The 20,000-nt window shown below is 32.9% G+C and overlaps 1 protein-coding gene across 2 annotated transcripts in view; it reads right to left on the reverse strand.

Moving 5' to 3' along the window:
- Nucleotides 1-214, reverse strand: part of LOC145268547 (uncharacterized) — a 997,234-nt gene extending 997,020 nt beyond the window's left edge. Inside the window, exon 1 of one of the 2 annotated variants that reach the window (XM_080124031.1) lies at nt 1-214. This exon is cut by the window's left edge and continues 947 nt beyond it. The gene's annotated coding sequence lies outside the window, so the exon portion shown is untranslated. The other variant, XM_080124030.1, reaches the window with a different exon arrangement.
- Nucleotides 215-20,000: the final 19,786 nt, after the last annotated feature.

A 20,000-nucleotide genomic window follows, 5' to 3' on the forward strand; every position in this document is an offset into this window, starting at 1 on the left:
CTATTCTGAAGGTAGACTTTTAAAAAAACGTGTAGGCTTTCATAGATTCCAGCATGCAATCTTTGGTATTATTATTGTACATTGTGCTGGTGGTTGAAGTCGTTCTTACAGAGATCGAACAGGTAGTGGCGGCAGCGGCGGCATGGTGGGGGTGGCTGTGTGTTTGGTCGGTGCCATCAACAGTGTGTAGCATTAGCAGCAGTCGCTGCCGTAGTGGCAGCGGTGTCGTCAGAAGCAGAAGCCGACGCTGATCTAGTAGTACGGTTAGTCGTTGCTACCGAGACGAGCGAACATTGTTGGGTTCAGTTTATCTGTTTAAAGATGTAGCGACCCTTTCCCGAGGATAATCTACAAATCAGAAACGATTGCTTGTATACGATTAATCAAACAAAAGATGTCACATCTACGAAGTGGGAGGGGAACTGCAGGTTCATATTGTTCTCAACATTATTGAAAACCAACTCACAATAAAATGCGAGTGGGATGCGAACCCAGGATAGCCGAACTCCAGAATCCACGATGGTATCTATTAGATCAGTTTCGCACTCTATGTCAGATAAGAAAAAGTCATACATTGGCCGTTAATACTAATATTGCTATTCTTGGTATGAATACCATTGCCATCAACATAAGCAAGACCCCCACCCTAAATAAAGATTAAAAACAAAATTAACATCAAAAAGAAGAAAAAAGAAATACCATCACCAGACCAGCCTCTGTCTATACCATAGAAAATAGTCATGGAGCGTCACAGAGGATGAAAAGACCAACGATGCAAAGCACTAACCAGACCTCCACTAGATGAGTGCGAAGAGTACTGAGGCCTTGAAAAGGCTTATTGCCTCCCGAATTCCAGTGAAGATCATTAGTCGTCATAAGCGAGAAATTAATGGTAACTGGCTGTTGCGTTAACGGAAATTATTTGCGAAGGTTGTCGAAAGAGGTGGATAATATTGGAAATCTGGGAAGACTTGTTTTCACCCAAACTCCAGGGAACACTACCGGTTATTGTCCATGAGTAATCGTTGATGATGGCCCGTATGATAACTCCTTGTAAATAATAAGAATAATAATCTAACATATAAAATACTATATGTCTGTATATCTTTCTCCATATTTTCAAACTCTATCTCGTTCGAAACAACAAGTCGCAGAGCGGCGCTAAGGGCGTCAAATGATTGGATTTTTTATGGACTGTTTCTTATGGGCTTTAGCCAGTTAAAATAGGTTAGAAGTTTAAAAACATGGGTTCAAATTGAAACAAACCCTTATACATTTAGTACATTCATCTTAATTTTTACTTTTTAATTTTGAACCAGTTCATATGCGTGTCACATTGGTATTTGAGTGCTGCAGTTTTGCTTTCGGTTTCGATTCTAGCTGATGGCACCCAAATACTTTTTTTTTTTTAAATCACGACTCTATAATAATATATACGAAATCTGAGCAAATTAAAATATCATATTTAAATGTATTTTTACGACCGGGCAAAACCGGCCCCCCCACCGCCCGCTAATAATAATAATAATAATAATAATAATAATAATAATAATAAGAAGAAGAAGAAGAAGAAGAAGTTGCCATTCCAGCAGACCACAGAGTAAAGATCAAGAAAATGACGAAGCGGATAAAATACACTGAACTTGCCAGAGAGCTGAAAGGGATATGAAAGATGAAAAGAGCCAAAATAACACCACCGATAGTAGGAGCACAAGGAACAACAGGAAAAAACTTTGAAAATAGAATGAGAGAGATTGAAATCAGAGGGATAGCTATTAAGATACAGCGGATGACAGTAATAAAAACATCTAAAATATTCAGGAAAACCCTTAAATGTATATAGACTAACACATACGAGTTACAAGCACAAACTGGACACACAGAAAAATGCTACAAATGTAAACACAAAGAAGAAAAACACATGGAGCCATGAACACTGAAACTGTATAATTGTAAGTTAACACCCTTTCGCCTAAATTTTTCCCGATAATTTATTTATTTTTATTATTTATTCATTCCCTGTATATCTCCAAAAACTGACGCCACACCAAATAGGTGAGGCGGGTCAAAGAGGATGAAAAGACAGAAAAGAGAAATGACTAGCCAGACCTCTGCTAGATGAGTGCAACGAGGATTGGGACTTTGGGGAGGTGTTTTGCCAATCAAATTCCAGTGAAGACAAATGGTTGCCGCCAACGAGAAATAAATGGTATGCGGCTGTTACGATAACGCAAATTCATCTGCAATGGTTATCGAAAGAGGTGGAGAGTACTGGAAATCTGGGGAGAATTGTTGTCAATCAAGAGAATGCTGCAAGTTGTTCTCGAAGAGAAATCTTTGACGATGGTCCGTGTGACTACTCCTAGTGAGTAAATAGTAATAATAATTATAATAATAATAATAATAATAATAATAATAATAATAATAATAATAATAATAATAATAGCTAAACTATATAGTAAAACCTACTAAAAATATAAACACATGGGCAGTATCTCTAGTAAGATATTACGGATTGTTTATAGGTTTGACCACAAAAGATCTGAATCATCTCGACCAGAAGACCAGAAAACTTATGACCATACGCAATAAACTACACGGAAAAAGTGATGCTGATTGTCTCTATGTAAAAGTAGGAAATACGTAAGAAGAGGACTGGTTTCTATAGAAGACCGTGTGAATGACACAAAAAATAATTTAGAAAAATTCATACTGTAGAACGCAGGAAAAGTAATCACTGCAGCAAAGTAAGGGATAACATGAGTAAAACAGTAGGGAGAGAAACAACTATACGGTCGATTCATAACGATGGAAAAAAATGAGACTAAGGAAAACACTTGGAAATAGCTACGGAAAATGAATTTCTAATTACAGCCGCTCAAGATAACACGATTCGAACCAACCACATCAAAGCATAAATCGATTAGACACATGGAAATATGATAAGACACAAGGAAACATCAAATGCAGATTCTGTGGACAAAGAGACGAAACAATCAGCACATAATAAGCGAATGCAGCACACTAAGCCAAAAAGAATACAAGTAAAGACACGATGGAGGGAGGAGGCTGTACACTTGAAATATGCAAACAACTCCATTTTGAACACTCATACAAATGGTACAAGCATAAGCCGGCAGCAGTATTTGGAAATAGAAGTCACAAAATCCTATGGGACGTGGACATACAAACAGATAAACCCAGCCAAGCAAGAAAACCGAATATCATAATAGTAAATGAAGAAAAAGTCCTGTCAATTACTGTTTCAGTAGACCACAGAGTGTATATCAAGGAGACGGAGAAGTGAAGTAAATATACGGACCTGGCAAGAGAGCTGAAAGAGAGGTGAAAGCTAAAGAAAGTCGAGATAAAACCAATAATAGTAGAAGCAGTATGAACAATTTCGACAAACTTTTTAAAATATATGAGAGAGATTGGAAATCAGAGGTATGGCTGTGAAGTCATAACAGATACCAACATATTTAATAGAACCACTTGAATATGGGGATTAATACACATGAGCTACAGGCGGACATAAAGAAACACTACAAAATTGAAAAAAATAACTAAAACTATATAAATTAAAACATCCACACCTCAAAAAGTGGCACGACATAAAACAGTGGTGGGGATAAAGGAGGAGGAAAGGACCGAGGAGAAAAAGCACTAACCAGACCGTCACAGGATAAGTGCTAACAGTGGTGGTGTTTTAAGGAGGCTTATTACCACCCAACATTCAGTGAAGACCAGTGGTCGTTGCTAGCGAGAAATAAATGGCAAATGCTTGGTGCGATAATGCAAATTAAATTGCAAAAGTTATCGAAAGTAATGGAGAGTACTAGATATCAAGAACACATCACAGATTTCCGTCACTGAGTAATCTCCGATGATGACTTATGTGACAACACATAGTAAGTTATAATAATAATAATAATAATAACAATAATAATAATAATAATAATAATAATAATAATAATAACAAGCAGAACCCGTGAAAATTCCACGGTAGTTGAAAATTTTCAGAACACATCTCTTATATAATAAAATGACTGCAGAAATTTCCCATCGGATTAAAGTTTGCAACAACAGATGCCACACACAAATTAAATACATCTAAGCTAATAACTACTACCTTATGTAGCTTTCGAACACTATTTTATACACATTCATCCGTGATATTAAAATGCTACATTGCATTCTACAAGCAACACCGTCATAACCGCAACATCTTCAGAGGAATAAAGCTCTATTTTTTCTCCAAATATTTAGTCCTACAACTATTTTCAGTTGTTACTGGAACGAATTCTACACTTTCCACAGATTCTGTGCTTTAACCACCAAGACCTCGCTATTAAACACATTAACCTAACATGATCTTCACAGTTTCTATTCATAAATAATAATGGCTCCTAGCAAAATCCGTCATTCAGATTGGCTGAATCTAATTCTACGCTTCATAAACTAACGGTTACTAAAATTACAATATGGCGTCACTAAAAGATATATTAATTCGCACAGCTTCACGTTCCTTACAGGCTTAGGTCATAATTGTCTTGTGTGTGTGTGTTGCACTTCACAAATCGCTGGGCGTTTTATATATATATTATCAAGTCTAAATATAAAGTGTCCACACAAACATTGAGAACATAAACAAAAAAAACATGCGTCACTAAAGGTTTTTATTACAGTCCGAGCACGCATGTGTTTGCGTGCGTGTGTTGGTGTCGTCAGCCTTAAGAAAAAACTAATCAGACAAACTACTAACCCTCTTTATATCTTTATTATATCTTTCAATGATGAAACAACTGTACACAGAGATTGTCTTTTTAATGGATTTATGAAATTTTCTTCCGTACATTTTGCTAAGATTTACTTGTAAATTTCCTGATCCTCGTCTATTTATTTACTTTTCAACACAATCACATTTACATATCAATAAATATGGACTTATTGTTTGATATAATCAAAATAGTGGGCAATTAAAATATTTCGAGAATAGTATCTCTTATGTTTTTTATAAAAAGAAAGAAACCATATGAATTTCGCAAATAAAAGAACATATCGTTAAAAGAAACGAGATTCGGATTAGTTAAACTTTTACACAAAGAATAAGACTTGTTTTAAGTCTAGTTTATTTAATATTTTTTAATATTTTAGTCATTTTGTTAGTGAAATATACTAGTACATAAAGTTTCCTGCCTTCTTGTTCTTCTTCTTATTATTATTTTATCTCAATTATCCACTGTTTATGAATGATTTGAAAATATTCGGTAGAACTGAAAAGGAAATGGAGAGACTGGTAGAACTTCTGGGGACATACTCAGAAGACATTGGGATGGAGTTTGGGATTAGTAAATTTGCGGTGCTAGCGATGAAAAGAGGAGTAAAGGTTCATTCGAATAGAATAGTGTGGCCAAATGGAGAAAGAAATAGAAGATACAGGATATAAGTATTTGGGAGTATTGGAGGGTGCAGGCATCATGAACAGAGAAATGAAAGAGAAAGTCAGGAAGGAGTATCTTAGAAGAGTGGAACTAATTGCAAAGTCGAAACTGTATGGAGGAAATCTAATGAAAGCAGTGAATGCATGGGTAGTCAGTGTTTTGAGATACAGTGCGGACATTTTAGAATGGTCTGACAAGGATTTGCATGCCATGGATAGCAGAACAAGAAAAGTTTTAGCAATGTTTGGTATATAAAAGTGGTTCTAGGAAAGGAAGTTGCTGCAGAAAGCCGGATTTGTGGTAAGACCCCAGAGTCAATTGCGCACCTTACAGCAGGGTGAGTACCGCAAAAGACACGATCGCATAGGACTCCAGATATATTGAAAAGTGTGTAAATGGGTTGAGGTGAAGTGTGCTGGAAAATGGTTTGAGGAGGTGCCTCATAAAGTGAAAACAAGTGAAGATGGCAAGGTAGAGGTATGGTGGAACAAAAGTATCATAACGACCAAGCAATTGGAACATAATCGTCCGGATTTGGTCGTCATTTACAAGGTCTCAAAAAACTGGCAGATTGTAGAATTCTCAGTAGCCTGGGACAGGAATGTGAGAGAGAAGGAGAATGAGAAGTGGAACAATTATGCTCCATTGGCCTTGGAGATAAGGCGTATACACGGAGTTAAAACACAAGTAATCCCGGTCGTAGTTGGTACACTAGGAGTAGTATCAAGTCGTCTGGAAGGACAATTGAAAAAACTACAAATCCCCGATGTTTTTGGCGGCCTTCAGACCTCTATAATTATAGGTACCACCAACATCCTTAGGAAAACCCTTGATCTTTGAAGCTCCTGGTTTGAAGCCGAAATTAAGGGAAATCCTCTGGAAATGAATCCCATCCCTTTCCAGAGAGACGTTTATAAACGAAATCAGAATTATTTTTTTTCTGATAATTATCAGAATTTTCACTCTTATTTTCTTTGTTTATTTATTACTTTATCATTTAGTTTAATTTAAAAGAATGTGAAAATTAGTTAGTATCATATCCGACCCTAAAGTGATAGTGGTAAACTGTTTTCGGTAAACCCACCAATCGGGAAATATTATCCTGTCCAAAATTTTATCTTAAATATGTTTCGATCTTCTTTTACTATTTTTGTTCTGTGTTGCTATTAAATCTGGTGATCTAGTCCTTATATTTTTTAATATATTAATATATGATGTTTCCTAATCTAATTAATTTTATTTTATCTTATTTTATTTATTATTTTAAACAATTTATTACTGGAATCTAATCAGCAGAAGCGTTACCATGGAAACGCCATTGACTACCGCTGTAGTGTTTGTTTATTTATTTTGTTTGAAGTATTTCTTTATATAATTTAGATCAAATTATTTGATATATTATAATTAGGGTTTTGCAGTATATATTATTATTTCTTTTATTCATTTTCGTTTTAGTTCCCGTTTTATTTCTTATTTTAGATTAATTTATTTAATTGTTTTTCTCATGCATTCTATACATTACTAGCACTTTTTATATATAAATTTTGCATTGGCCAACAAAAAACTTTCTTATGATGCCTCAGATGTTTCAACTGTTTTTACCTAATTTGAGGGCGCTTATTCTAGAAATGCTGTCATTTTTCTTATCAGGTCTAGTTTTTCCGCTATGGTATACCCCCTATCTGTAGAAAGCCGATAGCTAAAATAAAAACAGGCAAATAAAAAAACAATATTTTTAAGTAACTTTAAGACACATATCTATGAAATCACACCAAAATATTCACAATTAAAGCTTGAAGTTGATAAAATGCTAAGCATAGATATCATCATCCATAAACTGACGTGTTGCTGATTTTCTAGAATAGGGGCTCCGGCGTCATAACAAAATAAATTGCTAAAGCAACAGTAGTCTGCAAACATGGTGGCATCCCACCGACTTTGCTAGCGAACTTCCATGTTGCTGATGTATTGATAGAAGCGCTCCCTTGCTTGTACCTCACATTACCTAGGTTTTCTGGAAAACGGTCAAGATGGCTATGAAAAAATGAAATTTGATCCTCACATTTGCACCCAGTTAATGGAGACTTATGAGTAATGTTACAACAAGTTCTTTGGAGTTTTTTTTGGCACCTTTTTTATTCCAGGAAGAACTTTACTACATTTGTAAACGCCGTCCAGGCACTCAATTCTGCAGGAGTCATACAATTTCGAAACTGAGGTCCATCAAACATTTCAGATTTTAATTTCTCTATGATTAGGCCTGGAAATTTCATGCAAAAATATTTGAAACAGTCGCCACATTTCTCAAGAGTTTTCACAAACTGTTCCATAATGCCAAGCTTTATGTAAAAAGGAAGAAACACAATTTTGGAAGGCTTCACAAAAAAAAAAAGAAGACAAAACAGTAAGAGAAACAGTAATCAGTTCACTGCAGGTTTCAATTTATTTTTACCCAGTGCCCTGTTCTTATCCTGCTATTCCACAAACACGAAACGCAAGGAAATTTTGTGTAATCACCTTGTAGCCCGAGGACAAATGGTACAGTGGGGAAGAGGTGGCTGTTTACTTTTAATGCATTTAAAACCAAGCTCCTATCTTTACATCATAAACGCTCTGATTCCCATCTGGCATCAATTGAAATGGATGGCTCTTGTCTTGGTGAGGCTCCATGTTTTGACAAGCTTCTGGGTTTGACCTTTCTCCTGATCTGAAATGGAACACGTACATCAAGTCTGTTGCCAAGGTCGCTGGGAAAATGGTGGGATCCTTCTACCTCTCCAGAAGTTATCTCACTACTGATGCAATTCTCTATCTATATAAAAGCCAAGTACGTCCAAGGATGGAGTACTGCTGCCACATCTGGGCAGGAGCTGCTAAAAACAGCCTATCCTGCCTTGAAAGAATGCAAAATAGACTTCGTAAGGATGTTCATTTCTCTTCCCTGCAACCTCTCTCTCTCACAGAAGAGACGTTGCGAGTCTGTCTTTGTTTTATCATTATTTCCATAGCAAGTGCTCGTCTGAGCTCCAATCTCTGGTCCCTCTCGCCAATCTTTCACGATAAACATCCGTCTAGCTGAAACCACTGTCAATAATTTTCCCCACTCTTTATCTGTGCCTAAATCAAAACCTAGATTCCATGAACAAAGCTTCTTTCTTAGAAGTGCACGCCTGTGGAACTCTCTTCCGTTTGCCTGTTTACCACCTGACTACAACTTGTATGTCTTCAAGTCCAACATAAACAAATTCCTTATAAACCGCCCCTTAAGTAATACACTTTATCAAATCTCTATTACTAACGATTACTACGATACTGTCTCATTGATTACTGTACACGCAATAACCCTTATCTCGAGTGTCCTCCGGGCCTTGATAAGTGGTGACCACCATGTAAAAACCAAAAACATCGACACATATTATCCGTTGGTGCTGTTTGTCTGAAATCAATTCCAGAACAAATTTGAGGGTTCCTGAATGGTCTAGGGGAACTAATCTATGTATGTCGCCATTGTGAAGATAAAATGCATTTACAACAGTTTTTGAACTGTCTATAAAAAGGCGCCAATCTTGAGAAAAATATTGTTGAACAACAAGCTGCCGCAGCACACCGGCAACGTTGTTGCAATATACTATGCCGCCTTCCTGAGTAAAATATGGCAAGCAATCAATATGACATTTTTATAGAAGGTTATGAGAGTTACAAGCTTAACTAAATTGTTTCCTAGAGTCATGAAGCAAAAAGTTCAGAAGATTTTGGGAAAGGTTAAGATCTCTAGTCAGATCATTAAGTCTTCTTTGAGCAAAAGAAAAAAAGGCTGTGGTAGTGAAGAAGAAGAAAAACCGACGTCTGAAACAGTGGCTTCACTACTGTTAGTAAACAAAACAGAGGCCTGCTCTTCCGAACAAGAGAATTTTGATTCGAGTAGGCATTTAAACACTGGAGCGGGAATTTCATTGCAGTGTAGAATTAGTCTAATTGCAGAATTGAGATTTGGATAAACCAACGATCTCCTATTTTTCCTGTTAATTCCCTTCGTTTTGACTGCATAAAAATACCAGTCATCGAAATGTTTTTTCGGTTCACGCCAGACCATTGAAATGAAATTACTTTCTATCGTTTTTGTCCACTGTCGAAAATGCTCAACACATGGCTTGCATACAATATGGAGTGTCTATGCCTTATCTTGATCACGCAGCATTACAAAAAAGTAAGCAAGATAAGCACACTTCAAAAATTCATTGATCCATTTTAATTTGGGTTGCAACGTATAGTTCCCGCGAATATAGCAAAACACATTTGGATTGTTTAAACAATGTCGGCTAGGAGATGATGTAGCCGTGCTTTATTATTGCTCTAAAAATCTGCAGCGAATGTAAAATAATGCAGCTTAATTATTTCGTGTCTGACTTATAAATGAATTCCTAACATTAAGAGTATAAAACTTACTCAACAATCAACAAAACATGTCATAATAGGTAGGCCTATGTACTACTCAGTTTCCACTTCTAACCAACTACATACCTCATTGTATAGCAAGTTTGACTTTTAATTTAAGGTTTGTGATGTTATAATCAATTAACACACATCAAAATAACAAAGTACAATTGTAATTATGAAGTTAAAATACATATAGAAACACGACTTATGTACCGTTGTCCCACACACCTATGTTTCACAGTAAGGCAAACTATTCTAAAAAATAACGACTCTGAAGACAAATATGTAATCCACGAGTATATTCATTTCAAGAAAAAAGTAAAAACTGAAAGAGAAATAATGACGGGTATGAAAAAGCAAAAGCAATAACAACAAATAAGGGTAGGAAAATAAAGGAGTTAAATCGAAAGAAATGAAATATGAAATGTCACCTTGAATGAAAAAGTAAACAAATACATTGTCCAGAAGAATAAATGAGTAAAACACACCGTTGAAACTGGGGATGGGAGCGGATAAAGAATAAAAAGGCGTCATGTGTCTCAAAAAGTAAGTAAAGACCAACTGGAATAGGAAATTAGAAAGAAAGTAACTTTTTAGTTAAGAGTAGTTTACAGGGAGATAATCCGTTCAAAATAGGGAGTCTAAATCAGCTTTTGTGAGTACAAAAAATGTGATTATTGGTAATAGTGCAAATAATACAATTTTTGATTTGGTTTTGTTTATTTATTATGAATTTATTCGTATTAATGAATTTCGTTTTTATTATATTTAATCAATTTATTTTCTAGAGTTTATTTATATGCTTATCTCTATAATTATGATCATATTATATAATTTGTTTTTCTAAGAGAGAGAGAGAGAGAGAGAGAGAGAGAGAGAGAGAGAGAGAGAGAGAGATCTACATGTGAGGTTATTGAATTAGTTAGTTTAATTGAAATATTGTTATAATTTTGTCTATTTGTAATTTACTGTTATTTTTAATAATGTTTATTTATTTGTTTTAATAATTAAAATTATTCAGATATTTATATATTCACTTTTCTTTCCTTTATTTTATTCGTAACTAGCGGGGCTACCCGGTGTTGCGCCGGACCGTATAAACAATGAGAAAATTGAAGTTGATTTTGAATGTAATTGTTATTCTTTGGAGAAAGGAATTTTTAATGTCTATGTATCATTTGCTATTTCGAGCAAAAGAATATTATACCTACCCTAGGACGGCTATTACACATGTATGAAATAATTGTACCTTCCCTAGGACAGGTAATTTACAGAATGTCTATGAAATAATTTTTCGTATTTAAAATATGTTTACCTATCTTCGGACAGATAATTTATATGCATAAATGAAACCATTTAACACTCTCGACAGGTATTGTACAACATATATGAAATAATTTCTTTTCCCACTAAAGTTACCATAATTTTAAGAAAATTGAAATCATTTATATAAGATGGATCATTAGGATTTCCAAATTAATACATTAATACGTTGTGTTGCTTAATGAGTTCACAACCCTTGCTTCACCATAAATTTTAACATTAATGCATTTCTTTCCTTCCTCACTATCGGCATTATTATTGTAAGAAAAATTATCATATTTTAAAAGATGTCTCAGCAGGATTTGAAAATTAATGCATAAATACATTGACACAGTTAAGTGATTAGGTAACCCTTGCTTCATTATCAAATTCCACATTACTATTTCCTTTTTTGACCACTACCGGCAGCATTTTTTTTTAAAAAGACGTCATTTTCGGAAGATTACTCAGCAGGCTTTACAAACAAATAAATAAATATGTTGAGAAGCTTTGTGATTAGGCAACCCTTGCTTCATTACAAAATTCCACATTACTGTGTTCTTTTCCTCCCTATTACCAACACCATCATTTTAAGTGAATTTCTTGACCATAACTCAGCAGATTTTCCAAATAATTACATAAATGCATTGATGCGAATGATCATTAGGCAACTTTTACTTTGCCGCAGTTTTCAATATTAATATAGTTCTCTCCCTTACTACCACAACAGCCAACAACACATTAGTAAGAGAAACGATGTCATTTCTGGAATATGATCCCATAGTTATTTCATATTTTTTTAAATATGACATTTTGGGAGATTGCATAGTGACCTCAAAATGGACATTACTCTCTCCAGCCACACCCCAAAAGTGAAGGTTTGTTAATTCATAGAGAAATTGTGAGCACGTAAAAAGGCAACATAATCATGTGCCTTTCTACTCACCACTAAATCTTTTACATTATTCCACGATGTAAGCATTGAAAATTCAGAAAAAAATATTGTTATCCACCTACAGAAAATGATAAATTGTCTGGGCTTATTTCATTAAAAGCAAACCAATCAATTAACTCACATTTCATTATTTTTCATAATTCTTGGATATGTTACTAATTTCGACAGTCATTGTTCATAATTGTAACCCACATTATCGCCCTCCTCTTACGAAAAATAACACCATTGATATATTGTTTGGGTGTATTATTTCATTACAAAAACAAACGTCAATTAACTCACATTTCATCATTTTTCATAATTCTTGAGTATGTTCCAAATTTCAACAACCATTTTAAATAATTTTGACCTACATTATCGCCGCCCATTACGAAAATAATAATCTTGATATATTGACTTCGCTGATTATTTCATTACAAACACACCAATAGATTAATTCACATTTCATCATTTTTCATAATTCTTTGATATGTTACTAATTTCGACAATTATTTTTCATAGTTTAAACCCACATTATCGCCCGCTGCCCTTACGAAAATAATAACTTTGATATATTGTCTGGCTTTATTATTTCATTACAAACACACAAATCAATTAACTCACATTTCGTCATATTTAATAATTATTGTTTATGTTATTAATTTCGACAATCATTTTTTATAATTTTAACCCACATTATCGCGCACCCTTACTAAAATAATAACTCTGATATATTATCTGGGTTTATTATTTCATTACAAACACACTAATTAATTAACTCACATTTCATAATTTTTCATAATTCTTGGATATGTTACTAATTTCGACAATTATTTGTCATCATTTTATTCCATATTATAGAGTATTCTTATGAAAATAATTCCTTTGATACATTGTCTGGGCTGATTATTACATTAAAAAAGCACGAATCAATTAATTCACATTTCATCATGTTTCCTAATTCCTAGATATGTTACTTAGTTCGACAATCAATTTTCATATTTTTAACCTAAATTATTGCCCGCTGCCCGTTACGAAAATAATAACTTATATATTGTCTGGGCTGATTGTTTCATTAAGAAAAAACACCATTAAATTAACCCACATTTCATCATTTTTCATCATGGATATGCTACTAATTTTGGCAATTAATTTTCATAATTTTAACCCACATTATTGCTCCATCCCTTACGAAAATAATACTTTTCATATATTGTCTGGGTTGTTTATTTCATTACAAACACACCAATCGATTTTTTCACATTTCATCTTTTTTTATAATTCTTTGATATGTTACTAATTTCGAAAAACATTTTTTACAACTTTGGCCCACATTATCGCCTAACCTCCTACGAAAACATTAGCTTTGATATATAGTCTGACTTTGTTATTTAATTAAAAACATACTTATCGGTTCACTCACATTTAATCATTTTTGATAATGTTAGGATATGTTCCTAATTTTCAATTTCTTTTTTTTCATAATATTAACCCACATTATTACCCACCTCTTACAAAAATTATAACTTTTATATATTGTCTTAGTTGATTATTTAATTAAAACACACCAATCGATTAATTCACATTTAATGGTTTTTAATAATTCTTGGATATGTTAATTATTTCGACAACAATTTTTCATAATTTTGACCTAGACAATCGCTCCCCCCGTACAAAAATAATAACTTTGATATATTGTCTCGGCCGATTATTTCATTACAAATGCACTAATCAGATAACTCACATTTCAACATTTATATGATTCTTGGATATGTTACTAATTTCGACAATCTTTTTCATAATTTTAACCAACATTATCGCCTCCTTCTTAGGAAAATAATAACTGTGATATATTATCTGGGTTGTTAATATCATTACAAACACACCAATCGATTTACTCACATTTCATCATTTTTCATAATTCTTGGATATGTTACTAATTTCGACAATTATCTTTTATAATTTTATCCCACATTATTGCCCCAACTTTACAAAAATAATAACATTGATATACTGTCCGGGTTCATTATAAACGCACAAATCAGTTAACTCACATTTCATCATATTTCATAATTGTTAGATATGTTACTAATTTTAACAATCATTTTTCATATTTTTAACGCACATTATGGTCACTCCTTACGAAAATAATAACTTTGATATCTTGTCTAGGCCGATTATTTCATAACAAACACACCAATCATTGAGCTCACATTTCATCATTTTTCATAATTCATGGATATGTAACTAATTTCGACACTCATTTTTCATAATTTTAACCCCCATTATTTCTCCCTTACGAAAATAATAACTAAGTATGGCTAATAATAAATAAGTATGGTTAATAATAAATAAGTATGGATTAATTTATTTCATTTAAGAAAACGCCAATCAATTAACTCACATTTTATCATTTTTCATAAGTCTTGGATATGTTATATTCGGCAACCATTTTTCATACCTTTACGAAAATAATAACTATGTAATAATGTATGTTAAAAATATGCATAAAACAAAGTCTTGGATATGTTATATTCGGCAACCATTTTTCATACCTTTACGAAAATAATAATTATGTAATAATGTATGTTAAAAATATACATAAAACAAAGTAATATTAAAATCCTAAATTGTTTCAGCAATTTCCGGCACTGACTTCTTCTCCTCAACCCCACTGTTAAAAATATGAATGAAATATAGTAATTTTTAAATTGTAAACAGTTTTAGCCATTTCCTGGACAGATTTCATAATCCCCACCTCACTATTAAAAGCATATATGAAATAATGTAATGTCTTAATCGTAGACAGTTTCAGCTTTTGTATATTAGATAAAGTAATTTTCAGATCGTAAACTGCTTCAACCATTTCCGGGCTTGACTCCTTATCCCCAGTTCTTTTTAAAATATATATGAAATAAAGGATTTTTGAGATCATAAACAGCTTCAGCCATTTCCGGGACTTACTCCATATTCCCCTCCCAACCTCTTAAAATATATGCTGTGTCAGTTATTTTACATTTTTTAGAAGGAAGTAATGCCTGGTAGAAAACTATATTACGCTTACTTGGCCTTTTGATAATATCAAAATGTAGTATCGGTTCTGTCGCAGCATTTCAGCGAATCATCTACTGGTTCCCTCTCCATAAATAGAAAAAGTGGTGGTAATGCTTGGGAGAATGAACAGGCACTAATTCACCACACCCCAACCTCACCAAAAAAAAGAAGGTTTGGTAATCCCTGGCGGCCTCCAGAGTACTGTTTAAAGCAACATAATCGTGCTTCTGTCCCCCATCATCAACACATAACGTCACTTCCGGAAAATGACTCAGCAGTTTTTCGAAATACATGATTTTATTATAAATTGTTTGTATTTTTTAATATGGGTACTAAAATGTAGAAGCACCTTATTTAAAATCCATGCTACTCAAAAAAGAAATATTTAAAAGTGCATTTATGATTAGGCAACACTTGCTTTACAATAAACTAATCAAGAAATTTACTTTGGATTACATTTTTTTATACAAAGATATAAAAAAATGAGTTGGTGTCATAAGTTAGAATTTAAATAAAAAAAAAAAACGAGCGTTCCAGCCTGAGAAAAAAAAATGTACGCGCATGAGCACAGAAACAAAATGTCAGCTAATGCTTAATGAACATTTTACATGTAAATTTGCCGATGTCTGTATGCGATTTACATGCACGCAAGCAAATATATTATATTTGGTGCATGAATATTATTTCCTGAGAATTTCAGTGCTATGTGACCAGTAGTTTAAGAGTTTACCTGTTAGATATTTGCAGACACATACGTCTACTGTTTTATTTATATAGAAGATTATGCACACATACGCATGCATCCACATACATATCGATGCACCTATGCATTGGATTCTCCCTGGTATAATCTAATAAAGATGGTAGCGATGTTCCAAAATATATGAATTGACACATGTGCAGGTATTATATTATCTATTGCATTGTTTTAAACTTACTATTAAAACTATTATACGTAAACCTGTGATTGTATGAAATTAAATTTGCAGGACAAAATCTATTGTTTTGAAGAATAAATATATGAGTTTAAGAAGCGGGCAAAAAAGATGAAGGTGTGTTATAAAATGGTGAAGTGAGAAGTAGCGTCACAAAGTGTGTTAGCTATGTTGTAGGCTAGAGGGGAGATTAATGGCAGATATATATATATATATATGTATATATATATATATATACTAGCATGGGTGCCCGGCGTTGCCCGGGTGTTTGGAGGTGTATGCTGAGCAAAAAAAAGGGGGTAATTTTTTAAACTTTGACCCCTATTATGACCCCTGAAAATTTATTGTTTTGGGCTCAAATCAAGTTATTAAGTTAGATTCATGTCCACGGAAGCTATATCTAAAATTTAAAGTGTGTAGACCCAAAATTGTCGGAGAAGTTTGGTAGAGTTCTCAAAGCTCAAATCGTTGAACTTTGACCCCTTAATCGCCAAATTTCTGGCTAAAAACCGATCACATAGATTTTTCCAAATCTCAGTACCCTGTATATCAAATTTCGAGTCTGTAGACTAAAAATTGACAGAGTTATTTCGTAGGGAAATGTACACAGACACACACACACACACACACACACACACACACACACACACACACACACACACACACTTTCACTTTTATAGATATATAGATTTAAAATTTGAGTCTGACAGAATGACAAAATTATATTGCAAACCGATATATTAAACAAACGAACTTCAAAGAGACAAATGAACACATAAGTAAAAACAATTTGTATTAGAAAACATTTATTATTCCACGTCTTTTTTTTACAGACCTGACGACTGAGGTTCGCTCTTAATAAAAATTGTTTTTTATAGTCTTAATTTTGACTTCCTTTTTCATAAAAAACTAAAAAAAAAATCAAGAAAGAAAAGAAATTTAATTTTATTTTTTCATTAATTTCTTTCTGTGCAAAGCAATTCTTTCAAACTTACTCTGTTTCCAAAATGTTTTTATTTTATTCCCCTCCCCCTTCATTCATTTTCCTCCGCATCCTGGCAAGATTACTGTACACATAGATTCGAAAAAATAGTCAAAAACAAATATATAAATAAATGTTATCAAAGGCAAGATAAGTTACTTTTCTACCTAACTGGATATCTTTTTTGTGTTTTTATTCAATGTAATATATTTATTCAGCTCGAAAAACATACAGTGTTTACCGATGTGTTGGAAAATTCAAGATGGCGTCTCACACCCTCTTTAACACCGTAAGTTTGGGAAAAGGTGTTATAAATAAAAAACTATACAAAATACTATTAAAAACCCGCCGAATATATGTCAACCTATGTCACGGTAACATATATTGAGCGAGTTTTTAACAGTATTTTAACAGGGCACATCGTAAAAACTGACCCATTAATTTTCCTGAAGTAAAAACTATATAGTTTTTAAACTTTTAAAACTGTACATTATAAAAAGAAAACTGTTCGAGTGATTTTTTTTTTTTTTTTTACATGGGTGTCACCACTTATCAAGGCCCAGAGGCCACTCAAGGATAAGGGTTAATAGGTATACATTAGTCATTGTGATTTTAGCATAGTAAACAGTGGGAATTTTGTAACTTGGATTACTTGAAAAAGAAAACTGTTCGAATGATTGAAAATGAAAACAAAATAACAATGTAAATATATTGATAAGAAAAAAACAAAAACAAACGAAGTTTCCGTTTCAGGAACCCGAGTTTAATTTTATGTCGTAATCATTCAACTCGTTAGCGGTTTTATTCAGCGATTAGGGATAACCATACGACATATCTAATTACCAAAGCGATTTTTTTTTAATTTTTTTTTTTTATTAAAACTAAACCTGTTTAGTTTTAATGAACCAATTTTTTTAAAGCCAACACTTTAGTTATTTTGAGAGCGTGCAACTGCACCCGAAAGGTTGATTAGGAAACTCCAAATCCTTTTATGACTCGGAAAAAAAAGGGCTTTTTATCGGCTTAAATGATAAACTAATGTTAAATATTAGTATTTGCTATCGATTCTGAAATAAAATGAAATCCTGACATTGTGATCATTTTTGCAGGTGTTATGTGCCAAATATTGAAATAAGAATGTTTAAATTCAATTATTGTAATTTAAGTCTTTAATTTTAAAGTCGATTTTATTTATAAAATATCTTTTTAGAAATCAATCTCAAAAACAATCTGAACAATAAATCTCTTTTGTTATGGCTAAGTTTTTGTCAAGGGTAGAAATTATAATAGACAAGTATTCATCCATGATGACATTTTACCGATTTCCTGGTTTACAGGTATTCTTGCTAAATTTCTTCGAAAGAATTGACATAAACAATACTTCAACTAAATACGTATATTTCATGCAATAATGACTTATTTCTTCTGACTTTTCCTAAACTAAACATAAAACATCGGTTAGGGTTAGTTTAACATTCTGTAAAAGTACCTTCCGTTTTTTTTTTGTTGTTTTTTTTTTGTACTTCTGCAGGGAAGGTAAAAAACCGATAAAAACTGGATATATTTTTCGTGTTTTTATTCAATTTAACATGTTTATTCAGCTCGAAAAGAATACAGTGTTTACCGATGTGTTGGAAAATTCAAGATGGCGTCTCACACATTCTTTAACACCGTAAGTTTGGGAAAAGGTGTTATAAATAAAAAACTATACAAAATACTATTAAAAACCCGCCGAATATATGTCAACCTATGTCACGGTAACATATATTGAGCGAGTTTTTAACAGTATTTTAACCGGTTTTTTATTTATTACACCTTTTTCCAAACTTACCGTGTTAAAGAGAGAATCGGCCGCCATCTTGAATTTTCCAATACATCGGTAAACACTGTATGCTTTTCGAGCTGATTAAACATGTTAAATTGAATAAAAACACGAAAAATTTGCCTTTGATAACATTTATTTGTTATATATTTGTTTTTTGGCAACTTATTCGAATCTAATTTAAGACCACGAGTGAAATGAGAAAAAGAAGTCAGCGGGTTTGGTTGCCATAACAACGTGACGGTAGTGAACGTGTGTGTGTGCGTGTGTGCGCGTATTTCGTGTAGTTTAGTTTCGCATAATAGTTTCGTATTTTTTTAATTTGTAAATAACAAGTTATTAAAAAATTAAACCCTTCCAAGATGGACAATAAATAAAGCCATAATATTTTATGGTAAAGGTAAGAGCGTAGAAACGATTGTTTTTTAGGAGATGTGATTATTGGATTAACCAATCAGAAATCGTCTGTGGCACACACATCTCTGTTTTTATAGATATATAGATTATTCTTCAGAATAAAATTATGTAACAATCAACTGGTATGGAAACCTGTGATTTAAGAAACAGATCAACCGGAACTATATAATAATTTATTTACCAGACTCATTATATAACCTAAGAAAATTTCCAGAAAAATGCCTACTTCGGACTGTTACATTGTGATGTGAATTACTCAAAATACAGATGGGATCACATTACCTCACTGCTGTCAAAGACACTCACTTCAGACTTTACCATGCGATTTGGATGTGAATGTCTATATCCTTTTCATTAACTTCCCTTACTCTATGATATTTAAATAATTAAAAAAAAAACCTTTTAATTGTAATTTTCCATGTCTCACTGAAGTTAGCAAATAAGGTGTTAACCATTATAATTATTTGCTAATATTTTCTCCTCTGAAGAGATGGTAGACATCGAAATCCAATAGAATAAGGAGTTATGATATTTCAAATTCATTCTTTGTCTTACATAGAATAATAAAAAAAATTTGATTTGAAATTTAACCATGTCACGTCATAAATATTTAAATTTATTGAATGACTACAATTATATATATATATATATATATACACACAAACGGAACAAT

The sequence above is a fragment of the Euprymna scolopes genome, chromosome 4 (genome assembly GCF_053919585.1).
Source record: "Euprymna scolopes isolate OS-2025 chromosome 4, ASM5391958v1, whole genome shotgun sequence".
Classification (NCBI taxonomy): domain Eukaryota; kingdom Metazoa; phylum Mollusca; class Cephalopoda; order Sepiida; family Sepiolidae; genus Euprymna; species Euprymna scolopes.